The 16,694-nt window shown below is 43.0% G+C and overlaps 1 protein-coding gene across 1 annotated transcript in view; it reads left to right on the top strand.

The window, feature by feature from the left end:
* Nucleotides 1–16,694, top strand: part of CREB3L2 (cAMP responsive element binding protein 3 like 2) — a 2,450,910-nt gene that overhangs the window by 928,172 nt on the left and 1,506,044 nt on the right. The window lies entirely within an intron of this gene.

A 16,694-nucleotide genomic window follows, 5' to 3' on the forward strand; every position in this document is an offset into this window, starting at 1 on the left:
AAGGCTCCAGAGAGCACCCCTGCAATACCAGGCCACAACTCTTACCACACTTTTCGGCCACCAAACCAAGACCGAAACATTAAAGGTGGAGGAGTGTCCATATTCACCAAGGATATTCACACCTCCAGGCTAGTTGCCCAACACAATACATCTGAAATTCTCCGGGTGCAACTAACACTAGGTAAGACTGCAATCCACATTGTAGCTTGCTACAGATCCCCCACCATGCCCCAAGATTCTTACTACACCTTTTTAAACATACTGGACAATATTAAGATACAACCAAACACCCTAATACTGGGTGATTTCAACTACCCTATCATTAACTGGGAAAACTACCAACACCTTTTCCCAACGGTTCCTGGAATTCATAAATTCCAACGCCCTGGATCAACTAATCCATTGTCCCACCAGGGGCTCCAATATCCTAGACCTGGTCATTACCAACATGGGAGATATGTGCTCCACACCAGTAGTCACCCCCTCATTGGTTAGTTCTGACCATAAGCAAATCACCCTTGACATCCATATCCCACCCCCCCCCCCCCAGTAAGGAAACCTCTGTAAAAAACTTCTCCAAGGCCAACTTCATGCTACTCAAGTCAGAAGTGACAAACTTCATGACACCCATGCAGATGGGAGCTGAAAGTTCGACTGCTGAATCCTACACTAAGGCACTGTATGAGCACATCCACTCATGCATGAATTGTGTCATCCCAAATAGAACCAAGATGCTCTCCTCCAAAAAAAAGGAAGCCAATCTGGTGGTCCCCTGCCATAAACAAACTATACAACAGAAGAAAAAAACTGTTGGAGAAAAGAGGAAAATCTCAGGATGCAAAAAACTCCATTACCAGCCTCAGTAAGAAGCTGAGATCCCTCATAAAATCTTCCAAAGCTAGTTACTAAAATAAAATTGCCAAAAATTCCAAAGACAACCACAAGGCATTCTTTAGTTATGTCAAGAATCTAAATGGCAGTGCTCGGGTATGGTACAACAGAATGGCATGAACTATACTGATCCCAAGGATATTGCCAGTATCCTGGCAGATCGATTTAGTGTAAACTTCACTCCGCTCTTACCCCCTAAAGGGCCCATCTCAATACCAAAAGATTGCCAAATTCTGGTAATCACGGCCACACAGGTAGAAACCACACTCTCCAAAGCTAAGAATACAGCATCCATGGGACCAGTTGACATCCCGGGCTAGGTACTACATGAACTACAAAACGAATTGGCACCTCACCTAAGTGTCATGTTTAATCATAGCCTCACCTCAAGCTTCGTTCCCACTGAGTGGCTCACAGCTACAGTTATCCCACTCCACAAGGGGGGATCCACCTTGGATCCTGGGAACTACCGTCCCATCAGTCTGATGAGCCTGATCTGCAAAGGCATGGAACGCATTATCATGGGACTTATAAACAAAGAGATTGGCAACCTTCAGACACTGGAACCCACCCAGTTTGGATTCATTAAGGGACGATCTTGTCCTCTGAACCTGATTGACTTCTTCGAATCAGTCTCCAGAGCTGTGGATGAGGGTAAGGTAGTCCCCACAGCCTATCTGGACCTCGCCAAGGCCTTTGACACCATCTCCCACTCTGGAATCATAGATAAACTTACTAAGCTGGGTATAAATCCCTGCATCACTCGATGGGTTGCCAACTGGCTTACTGACAGAACCCAGACTATAAAAGTAGCAGACTCAAAATCCAGCTCCAGACAAGTGACAAGTGGAGTACCACAGGGTTCAGTCCTGGGACCACTCTTGTTTGGCATCTACTTCTCTGAAGTACAGGCCAACACTAAGGGACTCTGGCTAACAAAGGTTGCAGATGACTGCAAACTGGGAGTCATTATTGAATCCCCAAATTATGTGGATATCCTACAAAAGGGCGTTACAGAAACAGATGCTTGGTGCCAGAGCCGTGGGCTCAAGCTTAATGCCAAGAAATGTATAGTTATCCCCTGTGGGAAAAAACATGTGCCCATGAATTACCACATAGGTGGCAATACAGTAAACACCAAAAGTGTGATGAGAGACTTGTGGACAGTGGTCTCACCTTCGATAACCACATTGCCACAACAGTCAGGAAATCCTTCTGTATGGCACACCTCATCATTAAGGACTTTTCATCCAGAAAAAAGGAGGTCATTGTCTCACTGTACTCATCCCTTATTAGACCCATTATAGACTACAATGCCCCGTTTGGTATGCACCTCACAAGACATCTGCAACAGCTGGAAAGGCCACAGAAATACCTCACTAAAAGAATCGCAGGCCTAAAGCAGATGCCCTATACTGACAATCTATAAAAACTCCAGCTATACTCTGGCATATCGTCTACTCAGAGGCAATCTCCGCTTAACATGCAAGGCCATGTCAAACCCTGAGTTATTGGACATGCTCCACTTAAAGAAATCCCAATCCCTCAGAGCCACATGCTCCAGGGATCTAAACCTTGTCATTACAATGAACAAAACATGCTGGAGGGATAGGTTCCTGACCCAGAGACTCCCCACACTCTGGAACAGGCTGCCTATACATGTCAAGCAGAGCACCTTCTTGGCGCTCTTCAAAAGGAACCTTGATTGGATGGGAGATAGGAAATTCACCCCAGGGATCATGTCAGTTGCCCAGGTAGACAGGGGTCCAAGGAAATAAATATTGCGGGAAGAAATATCCAGGGAATTGTTATGGCTAGGTTTGTATAGGTCCTAGGGCCGATCGCCTAGTACCAACATATGAACCCAATTTGTTTGCCTCCCCTATGAACAGACAGCTTCCAACCTTCTACTCCAGGGTGCCCCATCCCAAAGCATGAATAGTAGATGCTGTCACATTCCCTTGGAAGGGGATGTATGCTTATGCGTCCCCCTCCTTCCCTCTCATTCAAACAAATTCTGCTGAAAATTCAGAAAGAACAACCTCAAATCTTGTTGGTGACTCCCTATTGGCCAAGGCAGCATTGGTGCCCTCCTGTTACTACATCTAGCCAAGGGCAATCACCACAAGTTACCCCACTGGATGGACCTGGTCAGGAAAAGGGAATGCTCTTACACCCCCAACTGTCCACTCTGGATCTTACACTGTGGGTGATAGGGCATTGATTCCCTTCAGACATTTATACTCAGAGGACGTGCTTCAAGTTTTGCAGAAGGCCATAAAACCAACTACCAAAAAGTCATACCTTTCAAAGTGGAAGAGATTTCTCTCTGGTGTCAAAAATGCAATTTACAACCGCTGGTAGTTATACCCCCAGTGGTCTTATCCTGCCTGTGTGAATTGATGAATTCTGGACTTTCTTATTCTTCCATCAAGACACATTTATCTGCCATCTCAGCATGCCTGCCACTCAGTCCACCGTTGGCTTCTAGTTGGATGTTTAAAACTCTTCCTAAAAGGGGTTCTGCACCTCAGACCTCCAAGGAAGCCCTTCCCGCTTCCTTGGGACCTAAATTTTGTACTGGAGAAGTTGACACTGCCACCCATTGAGCCAGCCAAAGGCTGCTCTCTCCAACACTGTATATGGAAAACTATACTCTTGGTGGCCATTACGTCAGCCAGAAGGGTTTTGGAAATACAAGCCCTTATGGCCTCTCATCCTTTTGCTATTTTCCACAAGGACAGGGCGGGTTTGCATGCCAACCCTACCTTCATGCCCAAGGTGGTCATTGAGCTGCCCCTGAACCAGGCAATCAACCTACCCACTTTCTTCATTCACCCCAAAACCCAGCTAAAAAATTCTGCATTCCTTAGATGTTCACAGACAGCTCGGGTACTGTTTTGCTAATACCAAATCCCTCTGTAAATCGGACAGGCTCTTAGTCTCCTACCACCCAAGAGGCCTGGGACACCCTCTTTCCAAGCAAACCATATCCTCCTGGATACCTAAAGCCATCTCCTTTTGTTGTACAGCCCATGGCAGAAGGCTCCCCTTCCTAGTAAAGGCACACTCCATGAGGACAATGTCTTCCTGTGTGGCCTTCTTCAAAGGTTTGGATACAGATCATTTTAAAAGCTGCTACATGGTCCTCTGTCCATACCTTCAACAAACACTAAAAGTTGGACCTTGTTTCCAGAGCCAGAGCAGGATTTGACAGTGCCATCCTTCATGGGTGTGTGGAAAATGCTTATGTTCCTCCTCCCAAATCTTAATACAGGAGCTTTTGCACTCTCCCTTGTGATGTTCTTAGTGTTTCACTGTTGCAGTCATTACATTTGGGTAATCTACTGGCAGGTTGCCCTCAGTCAGCCTGATTAACAAAGTCTTGGGTCCTGCGTCGGTTGCTGTCCCTTCTTCCACGATGTCAGGTCGTCAAGGGTATAAAACATGCAGCTGATGCCATTACATCAGTCTTGCTTGCCGTACGGTGCCTGAAGTAGAAGCAGTTCGCAAGTGCAGGTCGGCCGACTCCTGCAATTTTCGTTTTCGAGTTTCAGAACCGAAGTCTTCAACTAAAAGCTAAGTACCCCTTTGGGGAAACTTTCTTGCTCCTTACCGATGTCAGTAAAAGTTAATAATTGCATTACCTGTGGGAAGCAAATACCTCATAAAGATTTTCATTTGTACCGTATTCCTTGCCTAGGCCCTGATCAATGATGTACCTTGCTGTTGGTTTTGTGCTTTATTTAATCAGCGCACTATCCGTCGTCGGTACATTTTGCTTCTAAATATTTCAGTTCTCGGTTTAATTATCCAGAAATTATGTCTGTTAGCCATCCGACTACTGGAATACCAAAAAAAAAACGCAAAGAAAAACACCAGTTATTGCCGACGACGCTTATCCTAAAACAGTCGCCAATTCGCCAGTACTCAGTGAGGCGCTTTCGCAGCCCCTGATACCCGCTAATTCTGATTCGCAGGCCTCTGCTGAGACCCATTCAGAGACCGATATGCTGCGAGATGCTTCACCTATGGAACCCGCAGATGTCTCTACCTTGGATGGGTCCGGAGCCGCTGTGCAGGCACCGGCTTCTGAGGGTGTATTCAAGCCTACATACTTGCATATTAAACCGACTCCACCTTTAATACTAAGGCCTAAATGTTGATCTATGTGTAAAAAAATGACGCCCAGGCCACATGTTTAGGCCCCTATGCCTAAAAAACAAATGATCAAAATGGCTGAAGATTTAATTACTCTGATCAGGGTTAGTCAACCCCCCCCCCCTCTTCTAAGAGGCCTAGGGCTGAGCTTGACTATGAATCTTCTGAACAGGACTCTGTTTCTACTAACTCTTCTAATGACCTGGATTTGTCCATACAAATGTATGAGGATTCTGATGCAGAGGATTCCATTCCCTCTGCTTCCCCTTGAGGACTTTTCTTTTGGGGAAAATTTACATACTTTAAGGGAGCATTTCCACTGGGAAAGTCAGGAATTTTCTGAATCCAAAAAGAGGCTTAGGGATTTCCTTTTTCTTCCTAAGCATAGGCGTTTTGGCTATACCTCCTGTACTAGACATTGTTGATGTGTTTTCGGAATCCAGTATGGCCCCTGATTCCCTGCCTCCGGCTCCTAGAAAACCAGACAAATACTACAGGGTTCCATGAGTCCCACAAATTCCTTTTCAAAAATCCTGTTGCGGACCCAGAAACCATTTCTCAGGAGCCCAAGGACATTAAGGCTTCTACTGCTAAAAATCCTACCCCTTCTGATAGAGACTCCAGGGCGCTGCATAGATGGGGTAAAAAGGTTTATACTTCTGCAACCTCAGCAATCAGGGCTTTAAACTGTCAATTTCATATGCTAAAATATCAACAGCATATAATGGAACTGCTTAAACAGAAAATTATGTTTATTTCTGACTGTGTGGAAAATAGATTTACAGGATTTATTGCATTCAGCTGAATAAGTTGGAAAACATACTTTGCAATGTGGTTTAGATTCTTTAGAGGCCTCTTGCAGGGCTGCTGTTACTAGGTCTGTGCTTAGAAGGCATGCTTGGCTTAAGGAGCAATCTCTGCCTGATCATGTTAAAACAAAATTGTTGGATGCTCCTTTGCATCAGGACCATCTGTTTGGCAATAAGGCTGAAGAAGTCCTAAAAAAGATGGAAGATAAAGCTAAATCTTTGCACACTGTGAAAGATTTCTTACAAGTGCAACCTCCAAGATTTAGTATGTACTGGCCGACTAAGAACTGGTCCTTTCCAGCTCCTTCCAGATCCACTCAAGCTAAACCCAGACTCACCAAAAGCACCAGGTTTCAGTCCCAAGGGACTGTCAGAACTAAGCAATGGGGTGCTTCCACTTCCAAATCTGGAAGTAACAAGAAACCACCCTATGGTAAACAGTGTCAGTGACTCTCCTTTAAAATTACCAAGCACTTACCTCTCCGCCGCCCCTTTGGGGGGGAAAATTGCTCTTCATGCAAAAAACTGGCAGCTTATAACCCAGGACAAATGGGGTTTAAATATAGTGTGCCAGGGATACAGATTTCATTTCCACACATTGCCATTTCCAAACGGGTGGCCAGACCTGCCCCCAAATCAATGGGCAGAGGCTCAGAAACAAGTACTTTCCCTCTTAAACATGGGGGCTATTCAACCAGTACCAGAAGAGGAAAAGGGACAAGGTTTCTATTCCAGACTTTTCCTGGTACCCGGAAAAGACAAATCATGGCGTCCAATTCTGGATCTGTCTACTCGGCACCTTTCTGGACATTCCAAAATTCAAGGTGTTGACTCTTCACCAGTTAATTCCTATCCTAGGCAAGGATGCCTGGTTGGCAACTCTAGATTTAAAAGAGGCTTACCTGCATATTCCAGTCAGAGAATCTTGCAGAAGATACCTACGCTTCAAAGCAGGCTACTTGTATTATCAGTTATCTGCACTGCCCTTTGGCTTGTCTACTGCGCCCAGGCTATTCACAAAGTGCCTGGCTCCAGTAATTGCATTTTGCAAACAAAGAAATATTCAAATATATCCATACCTGGACGACTGTCTAATTCAGGCAGAAAACAAGGCCATACTTTTAAAACATCTGGCGTTGGTAAAAAGGGTTCTAACTTGTCTAGGGTACACCATAAACGAAAAGAATTCACAACTGGTACCCTCTCAAAAAATTACATTCCTGGGTGCAAGCTTGAATACAGCTGCCCAGATGGCTTTCCTCACACCAGAAAAGCAAATTAATTTGGTGACTTACTTTAAACAGGTGGCCACAAAAACCCTGCCCTCTGCAAGACAAATACTGCAAGCCTTGGGGTTCATGGCCTCCTGCATTCTTCTAATTCCATATGCATGACTGTATATGAGGGGCAACTTCAGTGGTACTTAAAAAGTCTATGGAGTCACCATTGTCACAACCTGGAAACAATGATTCCTATCATAACCTGCCTACACCTGGAGTTCCTATGGTGGGCAGAGGTCTGCCACCAAAACAAGGGACTGCCATTCACACCACCCCCTGCCACCCAAACCCTAACTACAGACGCATCAGACTATGCATGGGGGCTCATCTGGCAGGGAAGTGCATTCAGGGCAAATGGAGCCCAAATAAAATGCACCTACATATCAATCAAAAAGAAATGCTAGCTGTACAGAATGCTCTGACAGCCTTCAAGGACTACCTTCATCCAGGACAACTAATGGTAAAGACAGACAACACCACGATTATGTGGTACATAAACAAGCAGGGGGGGGGTACACATTCCTACCCCCTCTGTAGACTAGCCATGGCATTGTGGAACACGGCCTTGAACTACCAAGTACAACTACAAGCTCAATTCCTGCCAGAAAAGCTGAATATTTTGGCAGACGAACTAAGCAGAAATCTCAAGGACCCACACGAATGGAAACTGGAACCACGGATTTTCAATCTGTTGACAAGCAAATGGGGGAGCCCAGATATAGATCTTTTTGCCTCACCCCAGATCTACCAGTTGGGCAAATTTTGCACAAGAACTCCTCACAAAAAAGCCTGGAAGGTAGATGCTCTATCCTTCAGCTGGAAAAACCTATCAGTCTATGCCTTTCCCCTTCTGCCTCTGCTCTCCAAAGATCTGCTAAAAGTCAAACAGGACAAACCAAAAATGATTTTGACTGCGACAGACTGGCCACACCAACACTGGTACCCACTCCTGTGCAGTGTTTCACAAATTTCTCCATGGCGCCTGCCTCAGACACCTTCTTTACTGTCTCAGCAGGAGAACCAAATCCTGCACCCTCAGCTTTCAACATTGAATCTTGCAGCTTGGCTAATCACTTAAAATTCCCCCTTAGCATCCCTCAGCAAACCTGTGATGGATGTCATTTTGGAGGCGAGAAGACCTAGTACTAGAAAACCTTTTGCTGACAAATGAAAAAGATTCTGTGCTTGGAATCAGTCTCAAGGGATGAACACAGTAGCGCCCAATTTACCTCAGATTTTGAAATACTTAACTGAGATGCTTCACAAGGGCCTATCTTTTTTCTCCATTAAAATCCGTGCCTCAGCCATTTCAGTTCATTACAACACAGAACCTCCCCTCTTCTCTCATCCTCTGCTCAAGCAATACCTCAGAGGGGCCAAAAACTTGAGACCACCGAGGAGCGCTCCAACTCCTGCCTGGGACCTTAACTTTGTATTGGAGAAACTCACTCTACCTCCTTTTGAGCCAGCTGCTACTGCAGACCTAACATTTCTTTCTTGGAAAACAGCCTTTCTATTAGCAATCACTTCAGCTAGAAGGATATCTGAATTACAGGCCCTTATGGCAGTGGAGCCTTTCATCATCTTTCATGCGGACAGGGTGTCACTCAGGACCAGTCCATCATTCATGCCCAAGGGTGGTATCCAGTGTGGATCGTAATCAGTCCATTCATTTGAGGACTTTCTCTCCCAATCCACAGAACAAGGGGGAGCGGATTTTGCATTCATTGGATGTACACAGACAACTTAGATTCTACTTGGACAGGACTAAATCTCGAAGAAAATCTGAACAACTGCTGGTAACATTTGCTGCAGGGGCAGGGGGGAAGGCTATTTTAAAACAAACCATTTCTAAATGGATATGCCATTGCATTCATTTCTGCTATTAAGCACCATGGAAAACCTATCCCCCAAGGGATCAGATCTCATTCCACTAGGGCTGCATCTACTTCTACAGCCTTTCTCAGAGGTGTTCCTACCAGGGATATCCTAGAAGCTACTACCTGGAGTTCAGTTCATACTTTCACCAAGTGTTATCACTTACCAATTTTCTCTAAGTCCAGAGCTGGCTTTGCCACTGCTGTTTTGCAGGGCCTTATAGCTGGTCCTAATGCTGTGTAAATCCATCCTCCCAACCATAGCTTTGGGAGTCTACCCAAATGTAATGACTGCAACAGTGAAACACAAAGAACATAGTACTGTTGTGTACACTTAACATAAATGTAGATGTTCGAGTGTATTCACTGTTGCAGTCCTGGTTACCATCCCTCCATCCCCCTGTTTTTCTCTTACTATACCTCTACTTTCGTTTACTATGCTTAAAAGCCTTTTTGGTGTATTTGCTTTTGGTTGGAGGTATGTTTTTGTGTTTTTAATTATATATATTTTGCTCCCCATTTGGGGGGGCACCTGACATCTGGGGCAAGAAAAACTGAGGTAATGGCGTCGGCTGCATGTTTTATACCCCTGACGACCTGACATCGTGGAAGAAGGCGCAGCAACCGACACAGGACCCAATGCTTTGTTAATCAGGCCGACTGAGGGCAACCTGCCAGCAGATTACCCAAATGTAATGACTGCAACAGTGAATACACACGAATATCTACATTTATGGTAAGTGTACACAACTGTACTTTATGGATACAGCAGCAGATGAATAGAAAGACATAGGGTTGTTGTGTAAAATCTTACCATAACTTTAGATGTCCTTCTCTTCTATAAGCTGCTATATAATTTCCCTCCTTGCCTTCTCCCTGACACTTGCTGGACTCCTGAGTACCTACTCTGTAGTCACTGATTCCGGTGGCATTCAGTTCTGAGGTTGATGCGTGCTGACATTCGTTTTGTATCCGACATATGTTTATGACCGACATCCACAGAGAGAGACGGTGGTCGTTGCATGCACCCTAGCGATAGCGTCTATCTTTTGTATAATGTCCAGACGTATGAGAGTTGACCAGAGGCAGACTCCCTTGTGTTATGGATACAGCAGCATATAGAAGAGAAGGACATCTAAAGTTATGATAAAATTTTACACAACAACCCTTTCTTGTTTTAAGCGGGATCTTATAATGACCTTGAGCCCATTGCATGCCATCTCCTTGGATGGAGTGAGAGCACACTGGAGTGGGGAATAGGTGTTAAGCAGAACAAGTCCCATGTCAGTAATATGACACTGCCTCGGAAAGTATCAGTCTCCTTACCGAACATAAGCATGGGTTGGAGCAAATCCAGTGACCGCATAGAAATTCAGTAGACCTACTAGAGGGAGAGAGGCCCTGGGAGAAGCAGGTCATTTGCAAAATATGTGTATGGGACTGAGTCACTGTTTTTAGCCTTTGTGTGTGTGTGTGTGTCTGTGTGGGAGGGGCAGGGACAATGTGCGAGTGGGTCTGTGATTATTTGTGCTAAAATATTTATTGTGGTTTGGTGTGTGTGTGTGTGTGTGTGTGTGTGTGTGTGTGTGTGTGTGTGTGTGTGTGTGTGTGTGTGTGTGAATTACTTCATTCAGAGGCTTAGCACCAATATGGCAGCTTCAAATTCATGCTTTTTCTCTGATACCCCCCCCCCCCAAAAGAAGCAGTCTAAGGAGAAGGTGAAAAGGGACATGAGTGATGCAATTTCAGCATCCAGTATCCAATCACAGGTTAAGAATGTAGGCCTCATTGAGGTGCTCTCTTAACCCCTAAGCCTTTACATCTGAGATTACTGAGTCCTGTGATGAAAATCCTCTTTGAAGGCCACCGTGCCAGTGTGAGCAGACATGTTCCACTAAGCCTATGGCAATGGTTTTCTTTTGGAATGAACATCCTGCCGCAGACATCAATCACGTAAGCATGCCTCATGATGATCAACTCACTATGCTGGTAAAGGAGACAGCTGACTTTGAAATAGAAATGCATGAATCCCATCCACAGATCTGTATGTACCTCCAAGACAGATATACCAACTGCAAGGCCACTTACCTCACTTCTCCTACTGATGACCAGGGCTCAGAAATTTCGTGGGTCCTCACTATCATAGGCTATTCTTTAACACTGGATCTGCTTGTCTCAGGATTGCCTCATGATTTTCTCCAGGTTTTACAGAACTTGAAATAAGGATCTGATCCCTCAATGTCTGGTGTTCCCTCTGGTAAAGAAAAGAAGGAATGTTTCGCTGAGAATGTACAGGATGATTCATCTGAAAGTGAGAGACGCAAATTGGCTTGCTCTTCCCAAATTTCCTCCCCCTTAGAAAATTTGGCAACAAATTAGTAGATGCTATTTTCTCTTCCTAACCAATAAATGAAATGGGCTTTGGAGACCTACTTTGTCTAATGAAGGTTTTGTTGCCCCTGTAAAAAAATATTTTAGATACTTAGAAAATGGATAACTATTCTCTAATCTGAGATGTTCCTTTGTATGGTAAGGTACTTGAGATGGTAGTGTACCTTCAACTAGAATCCCATTTGAATGAATGTGGCATCAGTGGTCTTTTCTAGTCTGTATTTAGGGCATTGCTCAACACTGAGACTGCTCATACTGTAGACTTCAGTGACTTTCTTGTAGTGAGAGAGCTGCGTGATTTTTCTGTTTTGATCCTTGTCATTTGCCTGCATTTGACTTGGAGAATCATGCCATCATGTTAGACTGTAGAGAATTTCTGTGGTATATCAACTGTTGTACTGGAATATGTTCCTCCTACCTGCCTGGACACATCCAGAGGCTGGTATCAGGAGTTAATTCACCTTCCCATCCACTAGATTTTGGGGTTCCACAGTCTGTATTTTTCGTCATTTACTTTTCTCCATTTGCCTGTTGTTGCTAGTGGATGTTATACATTTGAGAGTTCTGCATTATCACTGCTGTGCAGATGACATTCAGCTTTGCTTCACATTTCCTCAGGAGTCTTTGTCTGCTCTTAGTCATTGGGCCAGAACTTCAAATTCTTCCACAGTTGGATGGTCTGTAATTGGCTTAAGCACAATACAGCTAAGACTGTTTTTGTGGCTTTTCATGTTGCACTTTGGGGTTCTTCCATGCCTGTTTTGTCTCCATTTATTTTCTACTTTGATGATAAACTGTCTTTTGTAAAGTGTTTTGACCTAGAAGTGATTATTAATCACATACTCATGCTTGAAGAATAGGCTTCAGCAATGGTGAAGTCATTCCGTGCCCATTTGTAGCACATTTATCCTGATCAAGCATCTTGTTCCATGCAGTGATATTCCATGTCCTCCTGTTTTGACTGTTGCAGTGCCTTTTATTTAGGGGTACCAGACTCAGAACTTGCTCATTTACAACTAGTACAAAATTCTGCAGCCCGATTACTGGCTGGGGTTTTTAAGTTCCATCATATTTCAGTAATGTTTTGGAGTCTGTACTGGTTGCCAGTCAGGTAGTGAATAATTTACAATGTCCTTGTTGTGGTTTATGTAGCTCTTCATGCTCTTGGTCCTCCTGATCGCCAAGACCTTCTGTCCTGGTAAAAGCCTGCCAGACCTTTCCATTCTGCTTCATAAGGCTTATTAGTGGTCCCAGCCTGTAATTTAGAATATTCTGGTTGCCAGGCTTTTAGTTGTCAAGGTCCTTATGTGTGGAATTTGCTTTCTGGCTAGTTGCAAGATTTTTCCACGCTTGCTAGTTCTAAGAGTAGATTAAAGACCACGTCTACCTGAACTAGCCTTTCTTTGACATCCTATGTCTGTTTAGTTTCATCTTAGTTATAGCTGTTCTGCTTCAGGACTTTGTATATTGTGATAACATCACACTGTGTAATAAATAGGCTAATATCTATGTTATTGTTATCTTTCATGTTTTACCTCTTTAATTGCTTGATTTTGTATACTTTGTTGTGCTGGATTTTTTTTTAATTCTTTGGATTTTTTCCTATGTTTTAATATTTTTATTTATTTTGCATTTGTTGATTGGGCTAGTCTTAACTGGATATATGTCCATTTTCAGTAGAGGCCCGGGGAGATAAGCTCCGAGAACACAAATTTAAATAACAATGCAGGTACAATGTAGAATTTAACAGTGATGGCAGCTCATTGTATAACTGTCTAACAAATTATCAGATATGTATTAAAGTAAGTATCCACAGAAGATGTCAATACAAACAGTAACAGTATCTAGAAGATAAAGTTGTCTTTGTTTTCAAGGAAAGTAAGACTTGTTACTGAGAAGTAGAGGGTAAGTAGAACCTAGTAAGAAGAGCATGTTAGTCAGGATTAGTACAGGGGCATAACCAGTGCATTGTGAGGAAAAGTTTCAGTTTGTTTTTGAAAAGTGATATAGAAAACAGTGATGAAAGTTCACTGGGAAGTAGGTTCCAGGATTTTCTGACAGTATTGGGGAACAGAGTCACCAGCTGGATTTACATATATTTACTAAAAGTTTATGTGATGATCGGAAGTTTTTAAGATTTTTGTAGGGGATAATGAGGGTAGAAAATATCGGAGTATTGGAAGGTTGGTAAAGGGTCTAGTGGGCATTGGTCAGTTGGTGAAATTTAAGCAGATTTTGTAGCTCAAGCCATCCTAACTGCTTTAGATTATAACAATGGTGGGTTCTAAATGGATTGCCTGTGGCAAATTTGGCAATGTTATTGTAGGAGTTTTCCATTTTGTTGAGGTTACTCTTTGATAGACTAGTATATATGGGTGAGGCATAGAGGAATGTTGAGATTAGATGAGTGTGAGCAATAGTTATTCTAGCTGCTGGAGAAAGGAAGGGTTTGATTCTGTAGAGAGAGCCTAGTTTTCTATTAACAGTTGTAGTGTGTTGTTGATAAGGGTGTCAAAGTTAAGGTTGTTGTCTATAGTTATTCCAAGTAGTTTGGTAGTTGGGTCTGGAGATATGAGAGTACCATTATTGGATATTACTGTAAAATCTATTGGAGAGGACTTCTGAGTAGGAGTAAAGAGCAAGAGTTTTGCTCTTTTGGGGTTCAAGAGGAGGCAGCACTGTGTAAACCATTGTTCTACTGTATTAAACACCTTTTGGGTTAGGGACTGAAGTTCAGATAAGGATGTGGCTGAGCATATAAGTGTAGAATCATCTGCTTATTGTATACATTTAGCTTGAGGGATTACTAAGTGAAGTTGAAAGGATAGCCTAATGGTTAAGGTGTTTGCCTTACAAACACAAGGTGCAGAGTTTCAGTCTCACAAAGGATAATTGGCTAGGCCTAAAATGGCTCGCAAGGGCAGTTAGCTTAGTACTTATCTATGAACCTATAAGTCTATGAACCTATGAAGGTCATTGATGAAAACTGAGAAAAGGAGAGGTCCTAATTTGGACCCTTGAGGGACACCAAGTTTAATAGGGAGGTGGGGTCGATAAATTATTATGCCATAGCACAGCCTGTTGTCTATTGTCTAAGTAGGATTGGAACCATTTTATAGCCAGTGCATCTAGTGACAGGGATTTGAGGATATTTATAAGTGTCTGGTGATTAACCATATCAAATGCGTTGGACAGATCGATGAAGAGTGCAGAGGAAAACATATTGTTGTTATGTTTTTTGTTAATACAGTCAGTAAAGGAAAGGAGGGCAGTGGTAGTGCTGTGGAATGGCCTGAATCCATGTTGACACCTTGAAAGTAAGTTATTTTTGATTAGATGGTCAAGTAATTGACTATGGATGCATTTTTCCATTATTTTTGCCAAAGGAGAAAGTAAGGCTATGGGATGGTAGGTAGAAAATTCAGTAGAGTTGCCACCTTTATGTAGGGGGATATAATGTAGGAGATTTTCCAGATAGTTGGTATGTGTCCTTCACTGATGGTTCTATTAATCAGAATGGAAATGGGGTAGCCTTTGGATTTGGCTGCTTTTTTATAGATATTCTGCAGGTAATTGGTCAGCTGAGGGAGTGGATGGTTTCAGTTTTTGGATAAGGGTAAGAATGTATGATGTTGGGACTGGTTGGAAGAGAAATGGAGGGGGTGGGGATAGTATTACAGGTAAGTAGAGTTAAGCTATCATGTGATAGCTGATTGGCGAGTGTTTGAATAGCCTCTGTGAAAAAAGTATTGAAGGCATTGGCGGTATGCTTGGGATTCTCCTGGTCTGTGCCTTGTGGGCTTGGAGTAATGGATTGACCTGGGTGGAGTAGTTGGTTAATGCTCGCCCAGAATTTTTGTGGTTTATTTTGGTAAGCTTGCTGGAGTTGTCGGTAGAAGTTTCTTTTATCTGAAAGTATAGCTTTTTGTGTGTCATTTCTCAGCTGTCTAAAGTTTTGTTGATCTACAGGGTTTTTAGTGGTTCGCCATTTAGTCCAGTATTTATTTCTAAGATGGATTTTTTGCTTGGTTTCGTTTGAAAGCCAATGGGGGGCAGGTTTAGTCCTAATATTGATAGAACGGGTTGGTGCATGGTGGTCTAGTATGACTAGGAATTTAGAATTTAAGTATTTTATGGCTTCCTCAAGTGGGAGGTACTTTGTGGGAGACCAGTCACATGCCCTAAGTTCACTTTGTAAGATATCAGGGTTAAAGTTTTTCTTGGTCCGAATTGTCCTGAATGTGGTTGGGACGGGTATATTGGTCTTATGCCTGATAATGTAGGTAAGTTGTGTGGTCACTTGCATCAGGGAGGGTCCCAACTTCATATGGCTGGTGATGATTATTTAAGAGAATCCACTCTAAGGTACTTTCTGTCTTATTGGCCTTCTTTATCCTGGTAGGGGAGGTAATGGTTTGAGAAAAAACATATAGGTTAATATGGGTGTTAGGGTGGTCAGTGCTGCAGCACTTTCAATCGATATTAAAGTCACCTAGGATTTTAGTTTCTTGGGGGAAGTTTTGAGATAGCCAGCAAAGGATATCTTCTAAGGTGGTGTTATTACCGGGAGGTAGATATATACAGGTGATATAAATGGTTTTGACAGTGTTGAGCTGATGTTTAGAAATAAGGATTTCAACATTAGAGTCTTGAGGTGGTTTTAGTCAGAGGTAGTAACTTGAAACCCTGCTTTGAATACAATAACTATCCCCCACCCTTCTTGACTGCATGGTCTTGTCTCAAAATATTATATCCGGGTGGGATGACTTCATTGTCTTTAGTTGCAGGTTGTAACCAAGTTGCTGTTGAACATAGAATGTCAAAGGAGTATGCTTCCAAGAGAGCATGGAGGTGATCAACTTTGTTATTTATACTATGTATATTGAGGTGTGCTATAAAGAGTGAGTTTGGAGCTTTGGTAAGGGAATGTTTAGTAGAGGGATTGGGGCTGTGGAGTTGAGTGGTAGAAGTATTTGTTGGGCCTGGGTTTGTGTGAATATCCCCATTTTTTAATTAGTGGAGTTGTATTCCACATCTAGGATTTGGGAATTTACTGTATAGGTTTAGAGACCTTCTGGCTTTTAGATAGTTATGCCTAATGTGGACTAGTCTATGATATTTTGCCAGTAGGTAGCTGGGTGTAGATGTTTTGTTTATATGGTTAGTGAGGATATAGGTAGTGATGGTGTAGCAGTTTGCTTATTGTGGTAGTGAAGTTGTGGACATAATGGGTGTTCATAGGAGGTAAGCAGTTAGGCTGCAGTTAGAGGTGGTAGAAGTATGAG

This window comes from Protopterus annectens, chromosome 11.part0 (genome assembly GCF_019279795.1).
Source record: "Protopterus annectens isolate FY-2018-M chromosome 11.part0, PAN1.0, whole genome shotgun sequence".
Lineage (NCBI taxonomy): Eukaryota > Metazoa > Chordata > Ceratodontiformes > Protopteridae > Protopterus > Protopterus annectens.